This window comes from Sander lucioperca, chromosome 12 (genome assembly GCF_008315115.2).
Source record: "Sander lucioperca isolate FBNREF2018 chromosome 12, SLUC_FBN_1.2, whole genome shotgun sequence".
NCBI classification, from domain to species: domain Eukaryota; kingdom Metazoa; phylum Chordata; class Actinopteri; order Perciformes; family Percidae; genus Sander; species Sander lucioperca.
Genome location: NC_050184.1, coordinates 7,463,467 through 7,476,478, shown reverse-complemented (window position 1 = coordinate 7,476,478; position 13,012 = coordinate 7,463,467). Strand labels below are relative to the sequence as shown.

Sequence of the window (13,012 nt, the reverse complement as noted above, 5' to 3'; positions counted from 1 at the left end):
AGCCTCATATGACGATCCAGTTATGTGTGAGAGCAGCTCGTGGAGATATAAATGAGCGACTTGATTTCTAGGATGTAACTCTGTTGCCTTACCTTAAAGCTGGCTTCAGTTGCTTTCTTAGCTTTTCAATGTCAAGCTGTATCATATTTTTTGCAGCACGACAATATACTTTAATAACCTCTTTCTGCAGGGCAAAACAGTATAATAGGCCTATATATTTAAAACTATCCCAAATCAGTTCCAGATGTATATGACAGTAAAATTATTTCATGAAAGACAAATATAAGTTGGCTTAAAATGATAAACACTGAAATGCCAAAAGACTGCATGAAGTTGACTGTCCTCTTTGTACTGCACCTCCTCTCCAGCTTGACGCACAGTGCCTCTTTTGTTCTGCCACTCATTGCTTATGTTACTGTAGAACACTAATGCACACAGATCGATAGCATACTTTCCATTTCAACACATTGAGCTGATGTACGGACACACAGTTGGAATTGATCCTGTCCTGTCAACACAAAGTTTTATATCTGTATGTCTTTTTCCTGCTGCAAAATAAATGGTCTTTAAATAAAAGCTTTTTCTTTAACACCGTGTTCACAATCTCAAACCTCTTTGTAGCTTGACGTTTACATCTCTGTATTACACATTGAATAACTGCATTGCTGATAATGATGTAAGGCTAGGTGCTACGTGGGTGGGAAATGGTGTAACAGAGGATACATCAAGATCAAAACTGAAAATCTGGCCCATTCACATGAATCAAATTTAACTTCCAAATGCCTTCTCTTGCATGTTGTAGACATGTTTATGATTGGGGTAAAAACATCATACTGGCTTAAATAAAACTATTTTGAAACAGCTGTAAAGTCATAACAGCCATACAATATTTGTAATATACCAATAAAACAATAAGGCTGAAATGTAAAGAAATAAAGAAAATAACCAAACAATGCATGACGCCTATTGGTCTAGAACAAACAAACCCAGCGAAATCAATTTCCTCCCCCACAGGATGTCCATCGCATGCTAGCGGTTTTTACGACCACGGCTGAAAGGTGCAAAAACACCAAGCATGTTTCAAGTAAGCAAAACTATCCATCTGCACTTTTAACAAGCTCACAGTACATGGTGCACTCCACAGTCTGAATATAGTCTGAAACCTTTACTGGCATGAAGTCTGAAAACAGGAACTGGCTGGTCTCACTCAAACAGGTCATTGTGTGCAATATACTGTGTGAGTGTATAAAAAGAGATGACGGATTTAAGGGAACACTTTTTTTATACTGAGCTTGCAGCAAGATGCACAACAAAATGTTATCATGTTTTGCTTCTGCAAACGATTTAATCTTGCAGAAATTCAAGTTCAAATGTTTGCTTTGCTTTTCATGTAATGTGACAAATTTCTGTCAAGGGAGTAACACCTTCCTGGAGTTAAACTGAAAAATGTCAAAGCACGTCTTGTACATTCACAACTTGCTGCAGGCTATACAGCATGTCTTTACCTTTAGACAATTAAATCTGTCTGTTTAGGCCTCTGATCCTTCCTTTACATGGCCGTTTGAGTATGAAAAACAACACCAGGAAGAATCAGAACGTTGTTTTGGCCCAGCTATAAATCATATAGTGGTCTTTTAAAATGATACACTGTAGGAGGAAACTCCTTAAATGTTGTGAAGCTCTCAGCCCACACAATACAGTAGGTGCTTTTGAGACCAAGATAAAATGTTTTCAGTGATAACAATAAAACAGCTCTTCTTGGTTCGATGAACCAAACCATCAGCTTCTGAAAGGTAGAGATGAAGAGAGAAACAGAGAGAGAGAACTAATCTCATTACCTTCTCTTCCTGGCATGAGAGAATATTCATTTCTCTGTGGCAACCGGCAGGAGGGTGACAGTGGAAAAAAAAAATTCAGTCGCACATCCCACCATTTCATTTTCCATGTAATTAAATCAGTTAAATGTTATAAAAACATGTAAACTCTGTCAATGACTTTGAGCCATTTGCATTTTTAATTAGGCTGGATTAATTCTAATAAGGGAGCTGGGCGAAGGCGATGACAGAGCAGGCTTATTGTGTGTCTGTCACACTCATTTAATTCTGTCATTATGTCCCATATCCTATTATGATAATTGGCTTTTTATTCTCAATCAACAACAAGCCAAGGCTATTAACTAATAATCTCTGACTAGTGCACGTTTAACCCTAAACATGTTAGAAGTTTGCCACCTTAAAAACAGAAACTGGCTGATAAAAGAAGGGGAAAAGCAAAAGCAGTGCTATGCCCTGGCTTATTCAGCCTAGCTACTTGCTCCAAATGAAAAATGACTGTCAAGAAGCTGCATGTTGACACTTGGCAAAGGGTGTAAAGCAAACACATTAGACGGAGGAAATGGGTATCACCATCTTCCCCCTGCAAGGTAACTAAGCAGAGAAGACAAATGTGTCTGATGTGTTCAGCCATTTCCTCTACTCCCTCTCTGGGGAGTCACTCAAAAACAAGATCGCTGAAGAAACTGGCCCTGCTGTTTAATTGAAAGACACTGCTGCAAACAAATAGGGCATGTGCTAACAGATTACAGCCTGGGAAACATGCAGCAAGCCAAACGTTGCTGACAAAAAGATGATGATGTTGTTGGTGAAAATAGCAGACCTAGTCGTAACAATGCAGAGAGCTGCAAAAATAACTGCAAAAACCACTGTTTCTCGTAATGGTTCATTAATTAGAGATTAATAGAGGCAGAGCAGCTATGAAGGCACATGTTAACTTGTTGTTAAGTTCCAATGTATAGGTGCAATCAAGCTCCTGTTGTTACTGTATATAACTCACAAAACTGAACAGCAAAGTGGTAAATCTAAATTTAAAAAAACAGTACAGTTCTAGCATTAGAAATATATATATCAACATGGCATTTCTGACTTAAGAAGCTTAGCGGGTAGTCAGATAAGCTAACACCTAACCTGGAAAGATTAATATAGCTGGAGTTGCACTTTTTCCAGTTAACACAAAGCGTTATTACTTCACCAGGTCTGAGTGGTTCCTTAGCTCCACCCAATAAGGTTTAACACAATTTCTGCCTCCGAGAAGTCTTTGTATACATAACACTCCATTTCGCACATCTATTCCTGGACTGTGTATCTATTGTCATGATATAATTAATTCCATTATCCTGTAGGTCACACCTTGCCAAAGAAGGCAAAAACATGTTCTACATCCTATTGCTTCCTTGCACAGCAGAAAACACCAATTGTACCCCTAGATTGCTGCCTCAGCAGCATTACCAAAGAGGAGCAGTCACATGCAATGTGTGATGTTAATGCAAAGATGTAGGAAAGAGAATGCCATCCAGTCATATCACTAGTCACCATGCGCCATGACCTTTGTTGTCAAACATGTGGTCAGAGGCATTTTGAACCCAGTCACACTACTGCAGTGGTTAAGTTATGTGGCATCTTGTTTAAATACGTAGTCAAACAGGAAATGTGCATTGAGCTTTTACAGCACCACAATGACAGGCATCTGACAACCGCAATCTAATTGTAATGTTGTAAAGTTTTTTTTCACAAGATAATAAAAAAGTGTACAATGAATGCTGTCAAAAATTAGGTAAAATGGATACATCATTTTTAGTATGGATAAGATTCCCATCATCTTCAAACATAATCTAAGACCTGCATTAGTTTTGTGGAATAGTTAACACCTACAGTAATTCAAGAGCATGATTTCCAGTCTTTCATTGTTGCAATATCAAAGTTAACTTTAACTTAAGTAGCAAAGTCAATCTTAACCAATCAAACACTGAGAGTAAAAGCAATCCTTGTATGATCCAAATGTCTTCAATCATGCTTTTTAACACTCAAAATCATGTCAGGCTGGACTGAATAGCAAACACTTTCCTTTCATCGAAGGTAAATGTCTTCATACATGTGTTTTCTTTTTATAATCAAGTGAGATATTTCTCAGTTATTGTCTATGCTCTGTTAATTTCATATGTAACAAACAGGCTTGTCTGACTAAAAAAATAAGTCCTTACACAGCATACTCATTCATACAATATAAAACTATATCTGTGACATTGTCAGTCCTTTTGTCAGAAGCCAGTAAAATAATGGAAAGAAAAATCCCATGCCTTCAATAACTCAAAATGTACTGTTAACAATGGCAGGAAAGCGGTGGGGGCTGCGAGGACTTTGTTTCAACAGAAGCCGCCCTGATGCAATTGACAGTTGGACCTTTAATGTTTGCAGTTTCTTACTGGCTGCTCTCCACTCAACAAAATGCTTGTACAGTCATCTCACTCATTCTTAACTCTAAAATTAGCTGTGGAGTGCAGCAAGCTGTCAGTGCTGATTCAGTCGGACAGGCACAGCTCGAATGTATTAATTTTCTCATACAGGAGAAAAGTGCTTTTCCAGGTTTCAGTACCCCCCACTTTGCCTATATCCCCATGCATTAGAGTCCTTTTGAGAAGCCACTTTTTATTTACCGGAAGAGATTTTTGAGAGATTTATCTCCAGTGCCAAAAGACAGATGCAAAAAAGACAAGTATGACCCCTCAAACAGTCCAATTACATCACTTTTAGCATTCACAAGACAATACTTACTTAATAAACCTTTTTATTGCACAGTTGGACCTTATGAAAGTGTTGTATGGCCTCACCATTTACATTTTACTCAGTAATTATCTGTAAAGAGGACTTAATAAGTTCCCTCTTGAGTACACACAAGGTGAACGTTACTATGGGGACGCAAAGTGCTCCTCTGTGCTCCGTAGCACTGAGGCCTGCTCCATTGTGGCAAGAGACAACAGCTGTCTTTACCTTTGGCAGGCAAACTGGCTCATTAAGGGCAGCCATGTTTGTTTTTGTGCCCGATACCTAGCCCTTAGCAAACACTGCCATATCTCCACTCCGCAGCCCTCGCAGTCTCAACATTTCCTTCCCTATTGTGAAGGGAGGCCCTGGCACGTTGAGCCTGCTGTACGTTTTTTTTCCCCCGCAAGCTCTGGCCGTGCTGCCAGTTGCTCTCAAAGAATGCGTGCTTAATTGAGAAATTTAGTCGAGGTTGGAGCTGATGAAATGCTGAAATACAGCTAGCACGCAGCTGAGATGCTATGAATGTTGCGTATGTGTTATATACATAATGTATTTCATTATAATGCCTGATATCACGCCTTGTGGTATGTCACAAGAAAGCCGTCTTTGTTTGTTGTGCCGTCGACGTGATAAAGGCGTCATTATTTGGTCTGCTCACAGCTAACAGTAAAATCTGCAGTGAAAGGTTTCCTTCGCATATTTTCTCCTCTCTCAGCACTGTTTGTGGCTTGAGTGACAAGGCAGGTTGAATTCATAACGCTTTGACAAAAATCCCATTTAAAAGGGAAAATGGCATTGAATGTCATTCCATTACTGCAGACGGCAAACATGGCAACACTCTAACCCAAAAGGCATTCACATTAACTTATACAAAATAGCAGTAAGATCTTTTTTTTGGCTTTCCTATAATATATGTACAGCACTGGAGTATTGTCAGCCAGAGCATTTCAAGAGTACCCTTCTAAAATGTACTCACTTATATTATTTCATCCCTTTTCACCATTTGTCAAGCCCAAAGTCACAATGCATTGTGAAATGAGTTCTTAATGTGGAGTAATGAGGCTGTCATTGCAAAGCAGTCTCTGCTTGTTTGAATTTGACTCATGTCGTAGATTCAATTAAATCAGCTGAAGTCAAGCTGGCCCCAGGCCAGATCGGTAATGGGTGACCTCATTCAAACAATGCTCTGACATATTGAAACAATAAGAGGAAGGGCCTTGAGTCGACTGCAAAAGCAAACTACACTCAAAAGCGATAAGGTAGAAAAATTACAGTGAAGTCACCAAAGTGTTTATGTGTCTTCAGGGGTGCTCATGTAGCTGTTTTTGTTTTTAAACATTTTTGCTGCCAAAGTTGTTGCTTGTGTAAGTCAGTCCTAATGGAGTGCAATAATACTCAAAATGGACATGGCACAACATGGCAAAGGTAATATCTAACTGTAAATAAAAGATAAACATCCCTATTGTCAATATACTAAAAAAGCATATATGCTCTGTGAACTTTGACCCCAGCCAATTCCTTTGGTTATAATAATTGAAAACTAAATTGCTCAATATAAAACTACCTTACAGATTTTAAACACAGCTGGCCCATCTCTTCTTTTGAAGGGTTTACTTGTCCTCAGTAGTCTAAACTGATTTATTTGGATGTTGAAATGCCTGGAATCTAAATCATGACACAAACACTCCCAAGGCTATGTAAACAACATTTCCAGTTCCAGTCTACAGCATGCTGTCTGAGCAATAGGACAGCATTGAGTGCCAAGGGCAAAAGCACTTCTCACTTTTGGAAATGTCTCTCCACTGTTACCAGTTATTAAGAGAGGGTGCCCCCAGTTTGTATTATAGGGAGTATGCATCACTAAAGGCATGTTTTGACTTGTCGATGTACAATCAATTATGGTACTTATTTTAGGGTACATTTACCATTTAGTGTGTGTACATTTACAGTTTGGAAAGACAGAGACATCCTGAGTGCTTTGTAGAATAAACAAAAATATGGGAATGAAATCAAAACGGAAGTTCTTGCTTTACTCACTCTTGTTTCTCTATTCACCAGGGCCAATAGCGGTTACAGTAAACAGATAAAAGAACACACACATACACAGTAACTGCATCTCATTAAGCTGCATTCCCTCTAGCTCTTATTCCATTAGAAATTAGAACTCGGGACAATTAGTGGCAGATTGGTCTCAGCTCAGTGCGCTATAGTTGCACTCTCAAGGCTCCAAGATGACTTAATTACAGGCTCATCTGAAAACTGTGCGATTGTACTGTGCTGGAGCATACAGCAAACACCTGGAGTGAGGGTCAGCCACAACAAAGATCAATAAATGAAGAATTATCTGCTACTGTATAATGGAAAAATCAAGTCAGACAGAAGTGGGTTAATAAAGTGTGGCTGTGAGAAGGTGTATGTGATATTAGAGATGCTGCTTGTTCTTAATGGTTTTAAGAAGTAACTTTAACTTTACTGAACTATTATAAACTACACAAACTGTTTCCTTCAGTTTTGGTTTGTCCCTTCTTACAGATGAAGGGGTGCAAATATTTCTCTATGGCATCTCTACTAGTCAGGATGGGACTCTCTTTTATAGTGCAGCCCCATGTAGCCATTTAAGCTGCAAATACATGTGGACCAATAACTTCAATTTAGCATCAAACCTGAATGAAGTATCTTAGCCTCACTACAGTTTGTTTCCATGGACAGAGTGAGCACAGAAAGCAAGGTATTTTATCAAAATCCTCTGGTGGTTCATCACTCTGCTTATGACAAGGACACAAAGCACATTTTTCTGTAATTGAACCAACTGTAACTTATGTAACGACTGACCGTTCTGCCCTTCAAGCTAGAGAGAGACAGAGGGAACGATTTGATCGCTTCATGGACTTGTTCTTGTCACGTGACACCGTGTCCCATTATATTGTGATGTTGTCATATGGGGAGAGGAAATGAAATGCCTTAAAGCTATATGGTATGTAGTGTGTGTGCGTGTGTGTGTGTGTGTGTGTGTGTGTGTGTGTGTGTGTGTGTGTGTGTGTGTGTGTGTGTGTGTGTGTTTGTGTGAGTAGTCATGCAGTGTTCACAATTTGTTTGAAACTTGTGCAGTTCTAATTGGGCAACTTGGGATTGTTGTGTTATCACCTCCATCCAATCATTGCAACTATTGGCCCACAATGATGCCTCATGTTTGTGGTTACAGTTTGTACACAGTTTCATCAATGTGAAATAATGACTATCACATATTCAGAATCAGAATCCTGTTATTGCGAAGTAGGTTTTTTAATACAAGAAATTTGCTTTGTTGTATTGGTGCATTGACAATAAACAATAATATAGAATAAAAAACAATAAAATACAATAAGAAAATATTATAACAAATGTTATGTACATTTTTTCAAACATGTACAGAGTAGCTGTTTAAAATATAATATCTATAAAGAATATATTCTAGGGGATGTGCAAAGGTTCACAGTATTAAGAATAAAAAGAATATGCAATGTACAAAGATAATAGGCCAAAAAGATGTGTGTTAATGTAACGCATATAGACAAATGTGCAGTCATTGTTATGTGGATTTTTGGCAATATTAGCAGGAATACATGAGGGTATTTAGATTAAAAAGCAAAAATATTATAAGTTATTTCTTATTGTATAGAGAAATACAATTGTTTACACATGCACTTGTTTACTTTGTTTGGTTTTCTGTTACCTCTACAAACATTTGAGATGCTTTGTTGGCAGGAGGTTTTTTTACATTTGACTTTTAAGTAGTTTTAGGTTCTTTACAAAATCTAATTTTCTTAGCCAAAACTGACTACTCACTTAGTTTGCACTTGTTTATTTTGCAGACACAAAAAAGGAAAACGTAATTGTGAAATGACTCTGTACCAGGAAAGGAGGGCTACTCTTAATTTGTTATATCTCCCAGCCCTAACTTGAATGCTTTGAATTTAACTCAGTTTTGCATTTTGCTACATTTCTATGCAAATGTGATGCCTGATGGTATATGAGCGGTTTGAAAGCTTGTTTCCTTCATGACAGCAATATGAACACATATCCCTATGAATTACTATGCCTTAATCTCCTCTGTACCTAAATAAATGATAATTCATAAGACCTCTGGTGGCTCTGGAGGCCTTGATGAGGTTAGTGAGTCCAATGCCACAGTACTGTTTATTATTTGTGGCAGGTGTCTGACAATACTGTGTACTCATTGTGTTAAGATTCAAATGGTTTACTAATTCACTTTCTTCAATGACTCATATAGTGCATACTGTAGGATGAGGTTTTATGAGTGACACTAAGATGCAGAGGAGATAAATGCATACTGTTTCTATATGGTTGGTTGTATTATTGCTTTCATGTCTTCTTTTATGTACAGGGGATTTTTAGCTCAAACCACCAGGCGTGACAAAGATTGTAGGGGAAACACTGCATTCAACTCAGTGAGTTAGAATTTAAACTGCATTTCATCCAATCTTTGCAGCCGTATAGTTTCTTGAGTTTATGGTGGGAGGTGGCTGATGCTTTTGCTCTGAAACTGTACCAGATTGCATCATTATTTTAGACATTTTAATGGAGTTGCTGTCATAATCCGAGTAATTATATAACTGCGTATGTAAACATGCCTACTGCTTTGCACTTGGTGATATCCGAATCTAGATACAGATAAAGGGACATTTTTCTCCGTTTTTAACAATGAAAAAATTGGGGACAATGAGTGATGAAAGAAGCTGTTTTTTTTTTTTCAACAAGTCACCGTGTCAGTTGAGAATTTCCTTTGTGTGGGTCGCTGTGTTCGGGGGATGTTGCATGAATGAGCAGTCAGCATTTAGGGTTCAAAAGAAAACAGCAGCCTGAGCTCCTGTCTGTGTGAAAACCAAGGCTACGGTGCTCTGTATCAAGTGCCATTGTTTTGGTAATAGTAAACCTGGGGCACTTGCCAGGAGGCATTAGTCATTCATCTAACAAGTTCCACAAAGCAAACCACAAAGTGCTCCACTGTCATCTTCCTCTAATTGAATTCTAAGCACATAAGCACATTTCCAAGTATCTTACAGCAAGGTATACACTTTCTGATGACTAGCTACCTGAAGTATGGCTGCCATGTTTGTTTATTTGTTCACTTTCCTGACAGGAAGCCAGCTCATTTGGAAGCATGTTGGGTTTTTCTGTAAGTGAGGGAGAGAATGAAGAGAGAGAAGAAGGGAGGTGGCGGGTGAAAGGCGGATAGGAGGGGATTAGGGCGGAGTGCAAATTTTGAGCAGGCCAGGCATACGACATGATCTCTAATTACCCACAAAGTAACCCGAACCACAGATTAGGCTGCATTATCAGGCTTAATAAAACATGACCATCTCTCAGTTTTCACTCCCTTTCCCTGTCCGGCTGCCGCAAGCATTTGTTCCTGGTTATGACATTCCTGATGCCTTTGCTAAGTAACTGGCCTAACTGTACATGTTGTTGTTTAACTGCAGCAATAGGTACAGTTTGCTGCTTTTCTTTTTTTCATGTGATAGTAAACTGATTATTGTTGTGATTTGGACTGTTGATGGGACACAAAAAAGAAATGAGATGACATCATTAAGCATTTTAGAAAATTGCCATGGATATTTATAAGAATTGTCTTGACATTTTTGGACCAAACTAAATCATTAGTTGCAGCCCTACAAACAGTACAAAAGCCCAACAAGGTACTTGCATTCTCTGGGTAACAAAATTAAGATTAAAGGTATATTTTCTTACTTACCCATGCAGATAGTTTGGGTTTTATTTAAACAGGTTTTAAGATTATCATCTCTGAGATTTATGCTGCCACCACAATAAAACAGAGGTGACTGTAATTGCATTTGTGGTGCACACAGCATTTTAAAATAACACAACAACATCTCTTTACTACAGACCTTTAGATTATTGGATCACTGGTGCTACTTTCTTCTAAAAATAGTCCTGATTTTCAAAAACATGTTGCTGTGTAATTCTTTATATGTCATTTTTCATTGCAAATTTCCATACACCTTCATTGTATACATACACACACACACACACACACACACACACACACACACACACACACACAAGCTAAGCTACTTTACTTGGAAAAGAGTTTTCTACAGTGTGGAACTGCTACTTTTACTGAAGTAAAGGATCTGAATACTTCTTCCACCACTGCTAAGGTACAGCCAGCAACCCACACCAAAGCATGCATATGCACACACACATACACATATACTTGCTTGGTTCATGTGGGTTGTGCCAGTAAGTGCTGCTTTAGGCTATGGTTTTTCACTACTGTCTACTGTGTTATTAACAATTCTATAAAAAGTTTCCCTTTCCTGTGTTAACCATACAGAGCTGCTATAAGGTTGTTGAAGCCTGCTGTAGTTAAGAGAGAGACAGAGTCCTCGATAGCATAACACCATTGACCGTATGAACCGTATGTCATAATTTCCAAAATTCTACTTTTCTTTCTTCTGTTTGTTTTTCTTACCGACATCACTCATCGGCATGGCTCGTGGCCAGCTTGAGACTAAATATTTCGACAACACAAAAAGAGGGCCTCTTTCTCTCGCTTTCCCTCCCTTTTCTCAACCCACAAGTCTCCTCTAACCTCTCTATCTCACTTTTCTTTAGCAACATCTATATGTTTTTTTCTTTCTATAACTCTACAGCAACTTATCAATTTCTCTCTGTTTTAGGTGATTCCCATGTCTTAAACCAAAGATAATAGCATTACAAGAACTAAAACCATAGAATTACCACTGTAATTTCTGTCACACTTTTCTCTTGGCCCATTTTAAACGATCATGGAGCTCATCATTAGCGCTCAAAGAGGAAGAATGAGTTTGATTACCTCGGTGGCTCTGTGGGCTCCCGCAGTCTCTGCTGACTGAATTGGACGCAGACGATTACAGCCTTGCACAGGCAATTATATCTGCCCGCTAAATATGTCACACATAATAAACACATGCTCCTGACAGACAAGGGACAAGGCGAGACAGTCACAGCTGGGGAAAGAGGAAAGACTGCAAATTCAGGATCATATAGATTTATCAACCCTGTCTTCCTCAAGTGGAAACCTCTCACAGTCCAAATCAATGCATGTCAGTGAATTAATGAAAGACATCAGTGCTCAGGTTAGAAGTCAAAGATCTGCCAGTTAATGGCAACCTAAAAAAAGTAATCTGATTGATCATCTATCTCCCAAGATAATAAGATTGATCTACATGAGGCACAGTCATAAAACTACTCTATATTTAAACTTTTCACTCTGGTAGTTTTCAGATCATACTACTTTACATGCACTGTTTATGTGTTAGTGGACCATAAGTTGAACTCTGGGCTCTGTGCCTTCAGGCCGAAGTGCAAACATGGCATTGACACCAGGCTGATAATATTTGTTAAGGATATTCAGTGAAAACAAGGGAGGGAAAGAGCCTTAAATCCCTGGCAAGGAGCTTATACCATGGCCCATGGTGTTTGCACAGGACATACCTCAGGAAGCTGGGACAACTGGGAATGTTTGTCCAGCTTCCAGCCTCTTCCATGCATACATACAGCACAGTACATACATACTCTACATACAGTACATATGTACATACATACATACATACATACATACAGCACAGTACATATTGTACACACAGTAGATATGCACATACATACATACATACATACATACATACAGTATACAGCACAGTACATACATACTGTACACACAGTACATACGTACATACATACATACGTACAGTACATACATAATGTACACACAGTACATATGTGAATACATACACACATATATACATATATTCATACATATGTGATTACATACAGTCGGCCTACAGTAGGCATGCTGTATTTATATAGGGCTGTGATTATTATTTATTCTAATGACTTTTATCAATGAATTTGGTAGTCTATAAAATGTCAGGAAATAGTAAAAATTCACAATTTTTATTTTCAATTATACAAAACAGAGAAACATTTTTTGTATCATAATTTATACATGGACTATATACTCTCTTACAGTACACTCCTTCCTATTTATCAACATGTGTTTACTGTCAGCACTGAAACACTTGTACAATATCTGTGGTATATGTATATTGTAACTTTCCAATTGTCCTCTCTGGGTTTTTCTTTGTTTTCTGTTGTTTAACAAAATAAAATTGGAGTTACTTGGAAGTTACCCCATAAATTAAAATTAAATAAATTAAAAAACACATAATGGGGAAGCTCAAAGCTCCAATCATCTTGTCAGTGCAACTGAGGTTAAACCACTAGAAGACAGAAATACAGCTACAACAATGCATGCTTAATTATTACAAGAGATGACAAACCTCAAACCAAAGCCTAGACTAGATAGATAGATATATATATATATATATATATATATATATAGATAGATAGAT

At 38.1% G+C, this 13,012-nt stretch overlaps 1 protein-coding gene across 3 annotated transcripts in view; it reads right to left on the bottom strand.

The window, feature by feature from the left end:
- Positions 1 to 13,012, bottom strand: part of LOC116040879 (thymocyte selection-associated high mobility group box protein TOX-like) — a 74,187-nt gene that overhangs the window by 55,549 nt on the left and 5,626 nt on the right. The gene's annotated exons all lie outside the window — the stretch shown is intronic.